Source organism: Cryptotermes secundus, unplaced genomic scaffold, assembly GCF_002891405.2.
Source record: "Cryptotermes secundus unplaced genomic scaffold, Csec_1.0 scaffold22, whole genome shotgun sequence".
NCBI classification, from domain to species: Eukaryota; Metazoa; Arthropoda; class Insecta; order Blattodea; family Kalotermitidae; genus Cryptotermes; species Cryptotermes secundus.
In genome coordinates this window covers 2,995,731-3,012,784 of record NW_019742961.1, presented here as the reverse complement: position 1 = coordinate 3,012,784, position 17,054 = coordinate 2,995,731, and the positions used below count along the sequence as shown (strand labels likewise).

The window sequence follows — 17,054 nt, the reverse complement described above, 5'->3', positions numbered from 1 at the left end:
GCATGTACTGTCTTCGCTCGCTCGGAAACCTGGATCGTGGGTTCGAATCCGGCACAAGGCATGGATGTTTGGTATGTATATGTGTTCATTCTGTGTTTGTGTTGTCATAAGTTTAGGTAGAGACCTTGCGACGAACTGACCACTCGTCCAAGGAGTCCTACCATTTGTAAAATGATCACAGAGGCCTAGGCCCAAGGGGGCTGTAGAGCCAGTGTACTCGTAATTCCTGCTCCCATTCATATTCATTAACTTTTTTTATTCGCATAGTGGGGGGTGGAGTCCAGCTGGGTCCACTCAGCGCGTCGGTCACTGATTGGCCTATGGTACCTGCCCCGTGTGATTATGATGAAGGAGAATTTGCTGGAATGAAGATTTACAGGGGAAACCGAAATACTCGGAGAAAACCTGCCAAAGCGCCACTTTGTCCACCACAAATCCCACTTGACCAAACTCGGGCGACTAAGCCAACGACTAACCGCTTGAGTTATGGCGCTTCCATTCATGTTCATCATCTTTAAAACTATAATGCACTATACCCATTCATGTTATGTACATCTCTGTTATTGCATCTTTGCCTTATAACTTCAATATATTAACTCCATTGCTGAGAGACTGCGTCCAAACATAGCCTAGACCAGTACTTTCTAGTTCGTGTTTTAACGGTGCAGCCCAGCTCATATTATTATTTATTTATCTATTTATTTATCATCATTTTCACCCACCATGCATCTACTGCTATGACGGACTTTGTCATGCTATTGATCTCAGATGAAAGGCGTGCGTGATAACTTGGCCACGTACACTAGTGTATACATATTTTACAGAGCATTTGAGACACGCCAGCCAGTCTCAGTGATGTGGGACCCCACTCATTTCCTGCATGGGCGCATACGACTGCTAAGCGGGCGGAACTTTTCCTTTCGTTATGTAGTGATATCTGTTGCCCGCAATTTTTCGATTATTGTCTGCCTAGTTTCATCTTACTAATAATACTTTTTTTTCCTTTTCTCCCTGATAATGAATACAGCAGCGCGTTTTGGCTCTTATTTTCTAGGAATCGCAGGGCTATTACTCTTCTGTGTCTGGTAATTTTATGGTAACGTACTTGGTTTATGAGCGTAGCTTATAACTTCATAGCGCGCCGCCACGCTGGGATCCATTATTACGCTGAAGTGACTACATACAAGTAGCTATTACCTTACTGAAGGAAAGAGCCCTCTTGGGAAACTTAGGTGTAGATGGGAGAATATTGTAATGTTTAGCGTAATTTGGAGCAGTTGTCATCATACCAATGGTAACCACTTATGTTGTTGAGGTAAGTCTTTGTCTATTTTTCCATTATTTACCTTTGCCTTGCATTCAAGAGGTAATCCACTCACAGTTTCTGCCTGGCTTTATGTTATGCTTACTGAAATTTTCGTGGTTTTCTTTGCTCTCTAATAAGTTGCGAGTAAAGATAAAGTTGTCTCGTTAATTAAGCATCACGCCATGAAAATATATGGGGGAGTGGATTATAGCTCCACGAATTCTTAACCTCAACACTAGAATGGAGCGGGTGGTTAGCTTCACGCCTAGGCCGCTGTATCTCCAGGGAATGACAGGATAGTACTTTTAAGTAGGCCGCCACTGGATTCTTCAAAATCCTTACCTTTTACCACTTATGATTACATTGTGTATTTTCCCATCTCATTCGACGATGGATAATTTTCAGTTGAAACAGCTTTGTCAGATAACCTAAGTATCATTGCATCCAGTTGCTTCCTTTTAACGTTTAGCCGTATGCATGTTACGCGAGCACTCTACTGCAGCCCTAACTCATGTCACCAGTTACCGTGCTTACCAATCACAGCTTGTCTTGAGTGTAGCAGCAGTGCTGTAGCGGAGGGGCTGGGGAGGTGAAGAAGACGTTAGTCTCGTGTTATCTCGTTTTGTGTCGGGTGTGCTGTGTCGTTCGTTGAATAAACGCTTATAAATCCCAAAACAGAAGGAAATAATATTGTGTGTTTTTGACGTTAATTGTTAGTAACGTCTCGTATGCTAGTAAGTTGTGTTAGGATACCGTGGTTACACATTCTCAAGTGAGTAAGTGATGTAAAACTGCAGAGACAGCATCAATGCATGCAGATTTGAAGTGCTGTGTATTACGAATATTCGTGAGCTCAAAGTCAGCGTGTGTATCTTAACTTATTTGAATATAATCTTAATGGTGTTATGTAGGATTAGGGGTTTTCCTCTTAGTGGTATCAGTTTGACGTGGCTTCCTTGCACTTCTTCAGGATTTATGGAAATGGCTTTCGTGGCGAATGCTACGCCGTCAGGACTGAGGAAGGTAAGGAGTTTTCAATATGTTACCAGTGCGAACGCCATTAAGTATTGTCTTATCTTATTGTACAAAATGTCCGTTTAACCGGACAATTTTAACACAGATCCTTTGTGGCATTACAGCTTTCCCAAAGCACGTTTCGCCTAGAGTCCATGTCAGAACGTCAAAGTAGGTGTGTGCATTTGACTGATTATGCGAACTTAAATTCTTTCTTATGCAGTCAACATTTGAAGGCACAACCACATAATAAGACGTTGCACACCCCTTTATGTTTTTTTCTGAGACGTGATCATAACAAATTAGTAATTAATACTGATTTGGTTACTCCATGCCTGTTTCCAGTCGTACTGTTTTTGGGAAAAGATGTATGCATACACAAGACGCTTGCTACAATTTATATAAGCAAAAGTTGCAAAACGAACTGAAATACATCGCTTACAGGGTCTTTAGGCAATTTTATCGGAACAGTGGTTTGTATCAACTATTAAAAGTTGTCTTAGATGGGAAAATTGCTGCTGGTCCTTGCCATCACAACCATTCTTGGTTCCGAGGGACTCATGGCCAATTTTACTGTCTTGAGACTCCCGGAGTCGTGCCGCTATCTCTTAAAGATTTAATTTATTCTAAATAATATATAAAAACTCAGTTCGTATCGCACACGAAACGCATTACGTCTCCGCTACAAAAGATGGCCTGATAATGCATAGTTTTAGTATGCCAAAGGAGATGGTACATATAGTGACCACAGGGCGTTAAAAGGTTAAATTACACAGACATTTTGTGTTATTGTACCATGTTTTCTTATTTTAATCTTCGCCGCTGTAAAAATCTAAAATCTCTTCACATAAAATCCGTCCAACTGACTTTGTGAAGACGTCTTCCAATTGACCTCAAGTGAATATCGGAGGCTCCTTCGGTGGAAGGACCCTCATCCTGCCATAGGCGGGCTCAGTAGCCCAATATCACCACAATAGCTTATAGAATATGATAATTCTGATTGCTATTTAAGTAACAATAAAAAAAAAACTTTGTAACGTGGACCAAGAGTAACATGTAATATCTGTGTCCGAAACATGTTTTAATATTTAACACGATATAAAGAGGAAACCTCTTCTTGGAATCTGAAGAAATTCCATTTAACCAATCACACACTCTGTTTATCTCCGGAACATTACGTCGTAAAGAGGAAGACATACACATACCTAATTTATATGGGCCGGTCACGGTAGCCGAGCGGTCTAAGGCATGCAGTGTCTTCGCTCGCTCGGAAGCCGGGATCGTGGGTTCGAATCCCACTCAGGGAATGGATGTTTGTGTACGTTTTTCTGTGTTTGTCTACAGGTAGAGGCCTTGCGACGAGCTGATCACCCGCCCAAGGAGTCCTACCAAATGTGTAAGATCTAGAAAAACCGAAGTGAACGGAGAAGTTCATGGAGGTAGGCCTAGGCCCACTGGGGCTGTAGTGCCAAGGGGGGAAAAAAATATGGAAGTGGTAGTGGTGATGATGAATGTGGTGATAAAATATCTCCACATAGTGTTTAGTGTCATTAATAATAATAAATCCTCAGTCCCCAAAGAAAATGGCCTGATAGTAGCACTTTAAAATCAGTCCACTACTGCCTTCCTCCACATCCTTCCAAATTTATTATTTGCTATCAGCCAACACTACTACAATGTAAGCTGAGTTATTGAAAGTGTCATTAAATAAAGCACTAACAGATGGACAACAACAATTCAGAGGAACAGAATTCTTTAGAAGCTAGTAGTCGCTCTGCTAGTCCTAATACTCGTATATTGCCTTTACGCAACCCGAATCGCCCAGACTCAAGTTGAGTCCCAGAGCATTCCGTTTGGTAGAGTTGCTCTGCGTTCTCCCCCGCCGGTTAGCTTTCCACTGGCGCTGTTCTCTCGTCGGTCTGGGGCTGGGCCCATTTGAGATCTAAGTACCAAGCGACGCAGCCTCACGCCACATAAAATAACAGTATAATAATAATAATAATAATAATAATAATAATAATAATAATTCAATTCGTGTTTATTTACATGCAAACTTAACAGCACAGAGGCCAATAACAAAGTTGGTACGAGTACATAGAAATACAGATATAACTAAAAAACAAAATACAAATAAAACAGTCTATATAATGGCAATAAATTAATAATAATTCCAAGAAGAATTAAAGTTAACGTTAACAGGAGAGAACAATAAAATAATATACGTACATACACACACGTGATATTAAGAGAATCATTAATAAATATTATTATCAATTTTAGGTTCAGTGTCACAGACAGAAACTGTTCCGATTGCAAATATGTCGAGATCTTTACCCACCGCGTTGGCAGCATAGGCGCACCGAGCAGAAGGACAGTGTTTATTAGAGGGACAAACAGCAAACAATGAGAAGTCCCTAAGATTGCTGGGAGAAACACGGAAGGCTAACATTTTCCGAAAGAGAAGCGCAGGATTTAAGATTACGAGAGACCTGCGCAAGAAAAAGTGCATCAAGGTGATGTCTCCGTAATTCAATTCAATTCAATTCAATTCTTTATTATTTATGTGCTGAGCCAACAGCCGTAATAATAATAATAATAATAATAATAATAATTTTGGGATTGATTATAATGATTACTAGAGCCCGCAGTTGGACGTCGCTGTGAACCAGATTAGTCCAGTCCGCATTCTTACGCATTATTCATTTCAAATCTTCATCGATATCCTGCCACGCGCACCTACTCGTAGGTCTCCCAAGTGAGATCTTCTTGAATAAACCTTTCCAGTTCAATTCTCATCATCTGTAGTACAGCGCACCCTTTGTCCCATGTGAGTACATATGTACGTGTATTATTATTATTAGCTTGCACTAATGCACATTTCACTGCAATGTCAGTAACAGGTCCCGTTATTCGTGGTGGCTGGTCACATTCAACTTCCCTCGGAGTTTTGTGTACACACACTTCTATTTTTGGAGCTTCAGAACAAATTTCGTTGCGTAAGACCTGAAGCTTTCACGCCGGCCAAAGTTGATAAAATCCTCTCGGATATCGGACTTGTCAGTTGGTTAAAAATTACCGACATTTCAGGAACCGTCTCTGTCCGCATCATCAGGGTCTGATGTCTGGTCTTTAACGAATTGACATGTCTAATCGCCCGAGATTTTATCAAATTTTGTTACCATGGCAACTGCAGCAGCTCGCTCTGCTCCTCTCTGCCCCTCAGTTGTGGAATAGAAGTATAGTACATATAACAGGTCAGAAATTTTTGCCATATCCTCTCGCAGTTCGAGCGCCATAAGGTGAAATGTATTAGTTTGATGGGTTGGACAGGTAGCATGAAATATATCTCATGTTCTACAGGCTGGAACGCTAGATGAACGCCTGAAGACTGTGGGAAAACAGGACGAACACAATGTACGACGCATTGAAGCTAAGACCACTGTTGTTATTGTAGAGATTTGTGCACGCGCACTAACAGCAGTTCATTGCAGTTACGATTGTCAGAAACTGTCGGCGAGGATCTAGGTCGATGTTTCCTTTAAGGGTCTATGCAAACAAACAAAGAACTCTGTGACCTGCAGTCCGCAAGCGACCTATACCGACCGAGCGACCGCCACTTGTCGGCGAAGCTAGTGCGAACTTTTGCGGATAGAGTGTGTCGCGTGGTCAGGGCAAAGGATCCCCACGGTAGTTAATCTCGGTTTTCTAGACCGGAGCCCCTATTTCCTTGAAATAGCTCCTCAGTTATCTTTACGAGGCTGAGTGGAACCCGTTCCAGACCCACTACTTTTCAGAAAATCTGGTAGCGCTGGAAATCGAACCCGGAACCTCTGGATCTGTAGCAAGAGACTCTGATCACTAGACCACAGAGGCGGTCTTAAGGGTCTATGTCAGCATTAAATGAGAATAGTTTATCTCGGCTTACGATAAGTTACACGGTATGAGGTCGCCTTGGAAATTCCTGTTCAGAAAAGATCCTAAAGGATTCCTAATGTTACACTCCCACGATTTACCCTGAGAGAAGCTGACCGCAAGTAATTACTCGATCGGCTTTGGTGAGTGATTAGAAAGACGACGTGTTACTGTGCTTCATTGAATATAACTCTTTTAACCGGTGTCTTGTCAAGACTGGAATAGAGTTTAGGGCATCTGATTGGCTGGCATCTCAGCACACGCTTCTGTCCAAAGTACGAACCCCGTTGGTCGTGTGACGCACAGGATTTAGCCCGGGGACTTATCCAACTTGTCAGCGGTTACCAACACGGCAGGCTGAGTCCCACACTGCCTCGTATTCTGGAGTAAAACAGAATTGTCACGTTTACACTAAATCCTAATGATTCTGATGCCAAAGTTCCTCTTGCTAACAGACCTATCGCCGGTCACGGTAGCCGAGCGGTCTAAGGCATGCACAGTTTTCGCTAGCTCGGAAACCGGGATCGTGGGCTCGAATCTCACTCAGGGCATGGATGTTTAGTTTGTGTGTTTGCGTTTTTCTGTGTTTGTGTACAGGTAGAGGCCTTGCGACGAGCTGATCTCCCGCCCAAGGAGTCCTACCAAATGTGTAAGATCTAGAAAAACCCAAGTGAACGGAGAAGTTCATGGAGGTAGGCCTAGGCCCACTGGGGCTGTAGTGCCAAAGAAAATAAAAACAGACCTATCACTGCTGCTACTACTACGACTACGAACGATGAGTTTAATATTTTTCACCGTCCACAATAGTGGCTCTGGCCTAGAAAATGAACAGACGTGAGGAAGTTTAATAACACCAGTTGACGGTGTTCACACGTGTCTCCTGCTGCAATTGGATCTGTTTTATAACTGTGTTATTTAACCATGACATGCCATTGTGCCAGTAATGGAACACATATCATGGCGTCCATAAAGACATCCCTGCTCTAAAGTAACTGTGAGTTGTTGCTTCAAATGAATAAGATACACTTGCTGAAAATAAACAGTTCAATTCACGTGTTATCTTACGACTCTTATGTGAAGTATTTTCGACACGGAAAGTAATGAAATGCAAAGAAGAATAAGTTATGGATGCGCCGTAATGGCGTAATGTGATTGGCCTTGTAGCATACATAATAAATGAACATCAAGGCCTGTGAGGTATGCAGAATTATAAGAAACAACTTTTGAAAATATGTTTATTTTAATTCGGAGTGAAACTTTATTTTGGCATGCAGAACTTATACAATGAAATGTTTTATTCCTGCTGGCTGCATTTTGTCACGCGTTAGTTAAATGGCATCATCTGTAACCCTATAGAGCGCATTTTAGAGCAAGAAGTTGGGGGATCTTTCCCAACAGTAGGTGATCATGCAGCCAGTGTTGTAGAACGTCAATGTAGAGCTACAGCAGGCGAGGGAAAACACTGGATATTGGCCTCACCGTAGTTCGGTTTCAACTATGCGGGGGGGGGGAACGGTCGTTTGTTATCACGGAAAATGCACGTGTATGAAAGAGGCATCATAGTCTAGTAAGAGGAGACAGGCTGCACATGAAACCCCCTCCATATGCTTGCCGTAGGATAGAAGGTTGGGGAGATTAAGCCTGTGTATAGGCCCAACGCAGTACTAGGAACTGAGAGAAGCCTTCACGTGCCAGAAGATAAATGTAATATTTGGTGTGCATTAAAGAGGATGTAATTAATACATTATCGAATAATGAGCACTTTTTTATGTTTCTTCATCCTTTTTCAACGTCCCTGTCACTCTTGGAAAGGCTGCTGTAAATTATTTTTGCATGGTTCTTTCAATACTGTCGTCAAAATTCCTCTTAGTGCGAAGGCACACCAATGAAACGGGCAGCCGCAACGCAACGGAAATTTCCGAGAAATGTCGCCGATTTCAAGCAGACAACTGGTTTCCAAAATAGCAGGCGCACACTGAGGAAACTTATGTTTGAGCAGCTGCTCACATCGTCTCAAGTGGGCATCTTCGTCCGAATTAATGCATTATTGTATTTTTTAATTTCGTCCACTTACTTTCTGCAATGGAAAATAATAATACTGTACCTGTCATAATATGGTGGTAGCTGAGACCGGTTGAGACGACGTTGGAAGAAAGGACGACGACCGTAAGGAAATATTGGGATGTTAATTAATTTGTTTTAATTAAGGTAAATTTATTTTAATAAGGAAATATCGCGTTAGGACGCGATACGAAATTTTGACATACAGTCCAACTATTTTAGCAAGATAGAAGACACCTGATGATACAGCCTAACCATGTAATGTGGAAGGGTGACTATATAAGAAGTTGTATTTAAGTCAGAAATATATGTGAAATAAATGGTATATTAATGCAACAGGATACTTAAATACAATATTAGGAAAAGAAAACATTGGGTGCATCCGTTCTTCTGTGACAGTTTAAACGGAAGCGCTTATATTGTTTCGAAAGCACTCAACATGAATCAAGACTCTTTCGTCTTACGAGAAATTCTTTCACAAGTCAAATCTATGTTGTCCTGCGTAGCATAGTCTGGATGGCGTTTGTCATATATACCAGACTTTTGCTCAATTAACTGCACAAAAACAAATAAACCACCGAAGCTCGCTATAAAACAGCTGACAGTAGGAAACCACGCCGCAACGCAAGTATGAGAAGACTGGCATGCTCCGTTGCCTGGAAGTTGAGTTTCTCAGTTTTCCGCGAGTTGCATTGCCGTTTCCGCAATTTGCGCAGCTCCATTCAGCAACATATGTTCAACTCAGGCTGATAACAATTCTCGAAAATTGCGGTTGCGTCGCGGTTGCCAGTTTCCTTGCTGTGCCCTTGTCCTTAGAGTCTCCCAAAGTGGTTCAAAATGGGATCGTTTGAAGGAGACTTATAATTTCGAGAATATGAAAAATACTCATAAGGCTAAATCATTAGAACAGATATGGTGAGTGCTCGGTTATTCCTTTTGTGTGAAAAAAAAGGGGGGGGGGTTGGACTGAATGCGCACTATCCTGGTGCAAATCTGTGTGTTCAGACAGAAGTTTAATACCTCTTTTTTATGAATGTTCCAAAAATTGAAACTGGAATAACTGGTCTTCTGCTTGTTTTTGAGGAAGAAATTCGTAATTGCGACTTCATTTAATGTGGAAGCAGATCGCTGTGGGCGACTCTTTCATACGGACTCGTGCCTTATTCGTGGCTCATGCTGGAGACATGGGGGTCACGCGGTTGCATAGTTGGTTGAGGCACTATGCGACAAGCCGGAAGGTCGCGGGATCGAATCCCGATGAGGTACATTTTTCAATTGACCTAATCCTACTAGCTGCACTAGGCCTTGGGGTCGACTCTAAGAGAAATGAGCACCAGGAATATTCCTGGGGGTAACGGGCGGCCGGTGCATAAAGCTGACAACCTTGCCGCCAACTATGAGCCGATTGTCTACATCATGTGGGAACCACAACATCTCACAACCCTATGGGCCTCCAAGGCCTGTTAACAGGGATACCTTTACTTACTTTTACTGGAGACACGTGTCTCGCCGCAATTAACATTTTTCCCTGACTTAAGGTTCATTTCGGAGGATATTTCTTTTCTCTTATTTTTGAGAAACGTACACGGCATCAATGAAACAATAATGGTAATCACAAACGAAACCGGATATCTACAACGTAATCGGAGAGGCACGAAATTATCAATGTTGTCGGTTTCCAGTTATTTGTGATATCTTGTAGGCTTTCGTTAAAAGGAAGGTGTTACACCCATCTTTCCGTCCTCACATGCGTACTACTGGTTACATCCTTAGCAGTTTTTAATTCTGGCGACGCAAAGTAAAACCACGAACACTTTATATGCACGCACAACTTGTCACCACGATTACAAATAATTTCCAGGATTTGCTTTTAAGGAGGTTGGTAGTTCTAATTCCCATTTTCTGTAGCCTTCTGCGCCCAGATACAGTCAGGATACTTCAGTGTATGCTGTGAATAATTTTGTACTACTTTGAACTGATGTTACAATGTCGTTTTGGCCTATTATTGTATCTGAGGGTGTTCCATTTTTTATTTCTTTTTTGCTGCCTGATACGTATTAATTTATAATTAGTATTTACTGTGAACTTTCCCTTGTACATATAAAATAATAGAGTCGAATTTTAAACGTTGTTATGTGTCTTTACGTTGCTTCGAGTGTGGATAGTTGTACTGTTGCTGGCAGCGATCAGCTTCATGGCTTACCGGCTTGTACGGTGAGTAAACATACTTGTTTTGTGCGTATGTAGAGATAGTGTGGAGGTTTACAACTTGTGTAGGCAGTAACAATAAAACTTCTATGTAATTAATAATTGTGTGCCTCGTTGTGTCCGCGTGTGTGTGTTGCGTGTGTTGTGCCGTGCATATAGAGGGTGTCCCATGAGGAAATGACAATATTATGGAAGGTCATAAATTCATTTTTTCCTCTTTACATATCTCTAATGTTCTTATTCTTACTGTTCGTTACAAGCTCATCTATTTTATCTTTCAGATTCTCTCTGTTTTTATTACTGAAATGGCTTCTGGCTTCACTTCTTATATTGTTCAGATTATCCCCGTGTATTTCTCTTGAATCCTGTAACCACTACAGTTTCGCTTTTTTCCGTTGATATAATAATTTTGAGCATCATTCGTCGAAATATGGCTTATGCTTCTTCAGTTCATAATAACCTCGAGTCCCTTTCGCTGAAAGTTTGATATTCTCTAATAGTTCCCCAAGCTCTATTAATACCTACATCAGCGTCTGAGTTTTCCAAAGCCGTGAACCTATTTGAGATTTCAACATGATACTGCTGTTTACCCTCTACCTCGTTTAATTTCTTGAGATTGAACCTCTTCTTGTGAACTCTGTGCATTGTTTGTTTAATCACTTGCAGTCTCTCCCTAACCTTTGCCACCACCAGGTAGTGGTCAGTATCACAATCTGCTGCCCTGAATGATCGGACATCAAGTATACTTGAATGCCTTCTCCTATCTATCATAATATGGTCAATTTGGTCGTGCGTCTTCCCATCAGGAGATGTTCGAGTAAATTTATGAATGTTACGGTGTGGGAACATTATATTTTGTCAATCAGATTTTTGAATGTAGCCAAGTTTACTATCCTTAACTCCATTATAATTAATAATTTCTTGCAAACTCTCATTCCCAATTGTTACACTCTAAATAAATTAAACAGCATACAACTTAATTAAACATTTGCCATTAAAAGAAACAACAAATGAAATGACCTTCGTAAATATTATCATACGACATGTAATAACAAATAAAAAAATATGTATATAATTTATCTTGACCACGCTGCAACCATCACAGTAATACGAAACAGGTCATGCCATCCCACAGAACATGGAATGTCAGCCATTAGCTGTACGATTGGGCAGACAAATATCCTGCGTGTCAGAGTATAAAGATAGGGATATCAGACAAAATATACACTACATACGAATCAGTACCAAATTGACAACCACCTACAAAACAGATTATACAATAAGAGAGATCCACGGGACTATAAAAGTGCAATAAACAGAAATAATAAAAAGAAATTGGCTCTCTTTCATATGCTTCGACAAGGAAAGAGATCACAAATCTTATTCAAAGACACCGATATAAAGATAGCTTTCAGCACATACAGTACTGTTCAGAACAAGCAACGGAATAAACATCCTAAGATGTATCAGATATCCATTAAATACATAGGACAGTCAGGGCGCATATCCCAGTTCCAACAGAGATGTAACGAACATATACAGGGAGGATTTTTAATATGTCCCAGATCCATTGCTCTGCGCTTCACGGCATGCGGTGCGCCGCTTACTGCAAGGCGCATACGAATTTTGCCGATGAATCAGCATGCTCGACAGCCGATAACATTCATAGTTACAATTCACAGATCATAGGAAGTGTTGAAAATGCTGTGCTGTATAAACGTAGATATTTTTCGCAATTAATTGTTTCGTTAAAAAACACAGGCACGTCAATCCTTCTTGCACTTAATAGCACGCCAGACACCAACTTACACTGGATGGGTACAGCAATTGTGTTGCCATTTTTACACTAGTCTTTGACAATCCAATCTCTTGAGCTAGACGTTTCAGTAATTTTCTAGGTGTGTGTTCAAGTCTGTCCCTATGTCATCTAACTTCTCCCCAGTAAGCACTCGGCGCTTATGCTTTTGTTTCTTGTCTATTAAAGAGTCCCGTTGTTCTGAATTTATTCACCAAATTGTGAATTGTTTGTCTACTGGGAAGTCTCATCACGAAATTTACGTCGACAGTTTCGCCGTCAGTTTCTAGCAGATCCGTACTTCACGTAGTGTCACGTATATACACGTTGCTCTAAAGTATACCGCACCATGACGGAGTACAATTTTCACCAACTGTAGCTGAGAACAAATGGCTAATGGATCTGGTAACTGCTGCCTGCTGCTGACAAATTATAAAGAAACCCCCAGACTACTCGCCGTGTAACATAATACCATCAAGAGGTCCATAAGTTAATTACTTCCCTTCATTCCAAACGTTATCGGCCGTTAGCCATGCTGATTCATCAGCAAAGTTCGTATGCACCTCGCAGCAAGCGACGTACCGGCCGCCGTGAAGCACAGAGCCGTAGACCCGGTCCACACATTAAAAATCATCCCTGTACTTTCGATACAAAATTAGGGCTACAAATATTATAATGGACGTAGCGAAAATAGACCAGAGGGGAAGATTCCGAAATAGCTTAGAGGGATACATTTAATTAACGGAACGGGTTGTCGTAGCGGCAATATTCGAGACTTGTTTTCAGGGGTACTCATTCGAATCTTGGCCGGGACATCGGTTTCCATAACTTGAGGGGTATCGTGGATTTCCTCAGCCCCTGCAGGAAAATCTCAGGACATTATCTCGATTTAGTGCACAACCCCTTCATTCCAAACCCTACCTAATTCATTAGTCAACTGTACTACCATTAGTCTAGTCACTGGCAGCGTCGTAAAATAACCAATAAATAAACGCATCCCTTGAATATCTGTAGATAGCCACAACCCCATATTTGAAACCACATACGTGCACTACAGCCGCAGAAAGCGGTGCCGTCAATTAGGTAAACCTCCACACTATCTCTACATATATGCACAAACACAATATGTATACTCACCGCACAGGCCAGCAAGCCACGCAGCTGATCCTTGCCAACAACAGTACACTTATCCACACTCGAAGCTACAGAAAGATTTTACTTCAATTCAGTTATCCAAGGCAAAGTTCAGAGTAAATAAATAATTATAAATTAATACGTATGAGACCACAAAAAGAACACGAAATTAAGGGCACAGCACACCCTTAGATACAATAATAGGCCGAATGAATGTTGTAACACCAGTACATACAATATAATTCTTCTTGATAGTCACCAAATATTTCAAAACCAACAAGTAAGATATTACATGGAATGTGAGGCAGGCCAGTCAGTTTTTGAACTATTTTCTTGGCTGTTAACTATATACGATAATAGTGACTTGTGCGAACTGATATTGTCACTTATGTAGGGGTGTGTGACTATAGACGGGGTATGGATTGGTGAATTGGATTCATTGACCACTTGAATACACCACTCGGAACTACACTCTACAGTTCACTGACACACAGACTAATATCTTCAGTCTGTTAGTCTCTAATAACTTTTTCTGGCAACATATTTAACAAAGTGGAGATTCCCACCTTCCGTGGTCAGGCCGTTGCCCGCTGGTTAACACTCCACACCTGAACTCATAGCGCCATCTTCTCACCCTCCCCTCGGAACTACAACTAATTACAGCGCTATCGCTAACCTCCACACTTTACAAACCACCACAGCATCCGCTAAGCCATTTTTCAGCCTGCTGTATCTTCAACAGCCGTTACCTAGCAACGACGTCTAACAGTGGAGATTCTTTAGCTTCCCGCGCTCATGTCGTCACTATGCGGCGAATATCATGCAACTAAACGCTTGCGAATTGTCAGCTCAACTATTGCGCCATCCCTTCTCAGCCTTCCTTGCAGAGCTCGACTCAACTGCCAACCCTCAACTAACTGAGTTCTACGCAGGCTGCCATTTCACATCAACCTTCTAGTCTTCTCCTCAGAGGCTGACTTTCAACTGGCAATTGAACTGCTGACAACTCTCCAACAACTGCATCGTTGAGTCTTATTGCACGACCGACGGTCAGTCGGCCCGTCTGTCATGGAATAAAGCACCCATCTGGAGCTTATTGCCAGATTTTTATTACTCCAAGACAGTTGCGGGTTTGTTAATGTGGGGCGCTCTCTCTGACGAGAGGAGAGATCTGTCATTTACAATTTCTGCTGATACTCGCCAGCGCAGTCATTCTCGGGTCCGAGTTCCGTGGGACTCGCGACCACATTTTACTCTCTCAGATTCGAGACTTCCCTTTTCCCTCCTACGACTCGCACGGCTACGGTGTAGGTATTCGACCACACCTTTACACGGGATCAGTTGTTTGGGTTCTAATCTGCATTGTTCCTTTTGAGTGCCCTGCTTATAACATCTCGGCACGGATCACATATAAATCACCGTTCATCAATTGCTGCGTTCGTGTCCGTTGCAGCGGAAACGTGTTTACCGAAACGTTGCTTAGAAACGGGTTGCACAACCCCTTCGTGCAATTGTTGCATGCGTGTATGTTGCGGGCGTTACTAGCAACCTACGCTGTTTACAGAGTCACCGCTTAGCAACGAGTATATACGCCACAATATGTTTTTATAATTTTATAACATTTTTGTGATGAGCTGATGCTAATTATATAATAATTTGATACATATATTTTAAATCTAAGTCAATTCGAAAATCACTACTATACGGGGCAATATATGATATAACTCCGTCCTAAGTGCAAACTATATTTATAGGTCTTTCGTTTTGTTCCTCTCTATACACTACATGTTTCGACCCCAAACGGCCATCATCAGTTGTATACACTCACGTATCTGTTACACCTGATGATGGCCGTTTGGGGCCGAAACATGTATATTTTGCACTTAGGACGGAGTTATATCATATCGTAAGCGGCCTCCGTAGTCTAGAGGTAACGTTTCCCGCCCAACAATAGTCTCTAAGGCCTCTGATAGATGGGGGAAGCATAATAGACACCGCTAAGCAAGTGGCCGAACTCGCATGCTCGGCGGGACTGATGGTAGGCACCATTTATCGGTAGGGTATAGAGACTGGTAGAATATCATAGAGGGAAGCACAATAGATCAAACTGGTCGCGGTGCATGGGGAAACCCACCCTCTCTAAATAACTAACTAACTATATCATATCGTCTAAAGTGGAACAGGATGCTTTTATAATATTGTATACGGGGCAATATTTAAAACACAATCAATAGGTATGAATTATTGCGTTGCAGTTTGATAACGACTTTGAAAGAGGAAACATTAAGTAGTGATAATAAAACTTGCATATAAGTAACTGCTTACAAGGCAGTGTGTGACAGTGCATGACTGCTGAAATAATGTGACGCCCAACTCACATATCTCATAAGCAGTATAAGGTACTAAGGCACCTGATACACGTTCCAGGAATCATTATCACAGTGAGTTTATATTCCAGTTGCCGCTCTGCATGAGTCGCAGTTGTTGTTCGCTAACTGAATCTATTTCAACAAGCAGAGCCCTTCTTCAGGACACTCGTTCGGGACCCAGGCAATCATGAACCCGAACCTGTTCATAAGAGCCCTGCTTGTTCCTGCCTTAAACAAAATTACATCAGTCAACATCATCAGACAGTATTCCCCTCCTCCAAATAATTTTAATATTATTCCCTCAAGTGGTCTGCTATCTTATATAACTTTGCCTACATTCTTGTTTCCTCGCATTCGTGATAAGTTCGCGAGGAATGAAACCAGTGAAAACCAAATCTAATTTTGCTTCATTCTCAGTGACATGTGCAGTCGGGCATCCAGAGGCAACTTGAGCGTTTTTGTCGGTGCCTTCGTTTTTTACGTTCGTGTTTATTGTCCTTGTTCAGTAGTCGAGCGTACATGAACACCCAGGCTAATGTGCATTGCTCAGGTCCTGATTAAAGTCCATGCCGAAGACCGACGTACTAGATCTTTGGGGGGGGGGGAGTTGCTGTTGGCTTTGCAATTTCTTGTTCTTTTTCAGTCCCGTTTATTTATAAATATTTTCGGAACGTGCCCCTTTTGAAGCCCTTAAGAAAATTATGTTTCTCAAAGTTATTTCTGGCGGCATGAGCAACGAAAACGTAATGAATTAAAATGTGACTATTTCATTGATTTAATTTAGATTATGTCGTGAAATGAAAGTTCTATATACTATTACTATTTGTTCTGTCTAGAGTAGAGAATCATAAAATAGCACCATACATTACAGAATAGTGTATACGACTTCCTTGTGTTCTGGGGACAGTGTCCGGGTTCTGAAGTCTTTCTGAAACAGAAATATCTTGGTTCACTCGGTTCCACTTACTGCTGTTTGTCAAGCGCCACAAACTAAGCTACGACTGTTTGTAACCCGACTTACACTCTCAGACACCGTTAAACGAGTCGTTGCAAGATACGGACACGGAATGACGCCTCTAATCTATAAACTTAAATTAACAGTACAGTGCATTTTAATAAAATAATATATCATTTCTTTTATTGTTAGGTCATTTAACGACACTCGTTCACATGCATATATTAATAATATCGGATAATGGGGAGATGGGGAGCACGCGGTAGCGTAGTTGGTTGAGGCATTATGCTACAAGCCGAA

The 17,054-nt window shown here is 41.6% G+C and overlaps 1 long non-coding RNA gene across 1 annotated transcript in view; it reads left to right on the top strand.

Annotated features, from left to right (window-relative positions):
• The first annotated feature begins 1,587 nt into the window (after positions 1-1,587).
• LOC117283011 overlaps positions 1,588-17,054 on the top strand; it is a 205,434-nt gene continuing 189,967 nt past the window's right edge. The window contains exon 1 of the long non-coding RNA XR_004513996.1: positions 1,588-2,329. This is a non-coding gene — a long non-coding RNA (uncharacterized LOC117283011). The remainder of the gene's footprint in view (positions 2,330-17,054) is intronic.